Below are 3,608 nucleotides of genomic sequence, written 5' to 3'. Positions count from 1 at the left end.
ACTTTCCCTGATCGGTACACAATTTTGGTGCACGGCTATCCTGACCGGCAACTTGTACCAACATGGACATCCATGAACGCGTACGTAGTGTACTTTCCCTGATCGGTACACAATTTTGGTGCATGTGTACCAACATGGACATCCATGAACGCGTACGCTCGGGCTGCGCCCTCCGTATTGTACTTTCCCTGATCGGTACACAATTTTGGTGCATGTGTACCAACATGGACATCCATGAACGCGTACGCTCGGGCTGCGCCCTCCGTGTTGTACTTTCCCTGATCGGTACACAATTTTGGTGCATGTGTACCAACATGGACATCCATGAACGCGTACGCTCGGGCTGCGCCCTCCGTGTTGTACTTTCCCTGATCGGTACACAATTTTGGTGCACGGCTATCCTGACCGGCAACTTGTACCAACATGGACATCCATGAACGCGTACGTAGTGTACTTTCCCTGATCGGTACACAATTTTGGTGCATGTGTACCAACATGGACATCCATGAACGCGTACGCTCGGGCTGCGCCCTCCGTGTTGTACTTTCCCTGATCGGTACACAATTTTGGTGCATGTGTACCAACATGGACATCCATGAACGCGTACGCTCGGGCTGCGCCCTCCGTGTTGTACTTTCCCTGATCGGTACACAATTTTGGTGCACGGCTATCCTGACCGGCAACTTGTACCAACATGGACATCCATGAACGCGTACGTAGTGTACTTTCCCTGATCGGTACACAATTTTGGTGCATGTGTACCAACATGGACATCCATGAACGCGTACGCTCGGGCTGCGCCCTCCGTATTGTACTTTCCCTGATCGGTACACAATTTTGGTGCATGTGTACCAACATGGACATCCATGAACGCGTACGCTCGGGCTGCGCCCTCCGTGTTGTACTTTCCCTGATCGGTACACAATTTTGGTGCATGTGTACCAACATGGACATCCATGAACGCGTACGCTCGGGCTGCGCCCTCCGTGTTGTACTTTCCCTGATCGGTACACAATTTTGGTGCACGGCTATCCTGACCGGCAACTTGTACCAACATGGACATCCATGAACGCGTACGTAGTGTACTTTCCCTGATCGGTACACAATTTTGGTGCATGTGTACCAACATGGACATCCATGAACGCGTACGCTCGGGCTGCGCCCTCCGTGTTGTACTTTCCCTGATCGGTACACAATTTTGGTGCACGGCTATCCTGACCGGCAACTTGTACCAACATGGACATCCATGAACGCGTACGTAGTGTACTTTCCCTGATCGGTACACAATTTTGGTGCATGTGTACCAACATGGACATCCATGAACGCGTACGCTCGGGCTGCGCCCTCCGTATTGTACTTTCCCTGATCGGTACACAATTTTGGTGCACGGCTATCCTGACCGGCAACTTGTACCAACATGGACATCCATGAACGCGTACGCTCGGGCTGCGCCCTCCGTGTTGTACTTTCCCTGATCGGTACACAATTTTGGTGCACGGCTATCCTGACCGGCACTAAATCGTCACTTTTCGTCCATAACCTAGGAACGTCGTGTAGGTTTCATCATTTTTATGTTTGATTCGGTTTAATATGATTGAAAAATACGCTAAGTCCCAGAAATCTGAACTCGAATACTTCCTCCATGTTGCGCCAAAAGCTACTGACCAACGCCTAGCTTGTGACCCATTTATAGTTTAATTTCCATTAATAGTTTTGAAAAATACGCTAAGTCCCAGAAATCTGAACTCGAATACTTCCTCCATGTTGCGCCAAAAGCTACTGACCAACGCCTAGCTTGAGACCCATTTATAGTTTAATTTCCATTAATAGTTTTGAAAAATACGCTAAGTCCTAGAAATCTGAACTCGAATACTTCCTCCATGTTGCGCCAAAAGCTACTGACCAACGCCTAGCTTGAGACCCATTTATAGTTTAATTTCCATTAATAGTTTTGAAAAATACGCTAAGTCCCAGAAATCTGAACTCGAATACTTCCTCCATGTTGCGCCAAAAGCTACTGACCAACGCCTAGCTTGAGACCCATTTATAGTTTAATTTCCATTAATAGTTTTGAAAAATACGCTAAGTCCCAGAAATCTGAACTCGAATACTTCCTCCATGTTGCGCCAAAAGCTACTGACCAACGCCTAGCTTGAGACCCATTTATAGTTTAATTTCCATTAATAGTTTTGAAAAATACGCTAAGTCCCAGAAATCTGAACTCGAATACTTCCTCCATGTTGCGCCAAAAGCTACTGACCAACGCCTAGCTTGAGACCCATTTATAGTTTAATTTCCATTAATAGTTTTGAAAAATACGCTAAGTCCCAGAAATCTGAACTCGAATACTTCCTCCATGTTGCGCCAAAAGCTACTGACCAACGCCTAGCTTGAGACCCATTTATAGTTTAATTTCCATTAATAGTTTTGAAAAATACGCTAAGTCCCAGAAATCTGAACTCGAATACTTCCTCCATGTGGCGCCAAAAGCTACTGACCAACGCCTAGCTTGAGACCCATTTATAGTTTAATTTCCATTAATAGTTTTGAAAAATACGCTAAGTCCCAGAAATCTGAACTCGAATACTTTCTCCATGTGGCGCCAAAAGCTACTGACCAACGCCTAGGTACATGGTTGGTACATGGATTGTATGCATGCAGGCGTACTGCCGTGCTGGACCGGAAAATCGCACTAGCTACTAGAACGTAGAGTAATTCCCCTAGATAGGTGCTTTTGCATGCCTCTGATCGACGACCATGCAACTTGCAACGTGCGACACGCGTAGGTAGGCTTCCCCATACAAGTTCCCTAGGGTAGCACCAAATTGCATACTTTCAGGCGTAATTTTCGGAACCGTGTACCGTGCATGGTACAAGTATCAGTAGCTCGTGCAATTTGTTTTGCATCGTGTTGCGGTTGCAGGTGCGTCAAGATAGGAGTGTTTCGAGACTTTTGCCAAGCTTGAGTGCCATTTGCAGGATAATTGATGTTCTAGCCACGTTAAACATGCCACTTAATGCCGAAAAGGAAAAAGCCGTTTTCTAGGGACGTCCTGTCAAAAAGGTTGCCATCAGCGCTTTCCTCTCGAGTTCAGGATTCTTGGACTTAGCGTTTTTTCACGATCCAATCAAAAGACCAGATCGTGAAATAAACAATTAATACAAGTATGTACTAGTACATCCCTTCAACCGAAGGAAGTACACCATACATGACCCGTACGCCAATCATCCAAGCACATGACACGTCGACTAAGTCAACACATCATACAACTTGGACAACCGACGGGCAAGTAGGTCATCTCGTACACGACACATCGACCGACGAGGTCAACACGCCATGCACAAGACATCCTACTACCAAGACCGACCACCTCGACACACGACACGTTAACCAAACATGGTCAACATCATCATGCGCAAGGCAACCGGCCCAAACGGGTCAACATATACAACTTGTAACGAGAGCATGTAAGCTTACTGGTGTGGTCTGCACGTTCCTCGCATCAAGACAATCAAGTCAAGAAGGAGGAACGCCGACAAGCTCATTAGTGTTACGCGTCCATCTCCAACCTATGTCAAGTCACTCGTCTGACAAGGAAGAAGCACGA

The sequence above is a fragment of the Anopheles merus genome, unplaced genomic scaffold (genome assembly GCF_017562075.2).
Source record: "Anopheles merus strain MAF unplaced genomic scaffold, AmerM5.1 LNR4000111, whole genome shotgun sequence".
In the NCBI taxonomy this organism is placed as follows: Eukaryota; Metazoa; Arthropoda; class Insecta; order Diptera; family Culicidae; genus Anopheles; species Anopheles merus.
The sequence above is the reverse complement of the archived record's forward strand: the minus strand, read 5'-3'. Positions refer to the sequence as shown.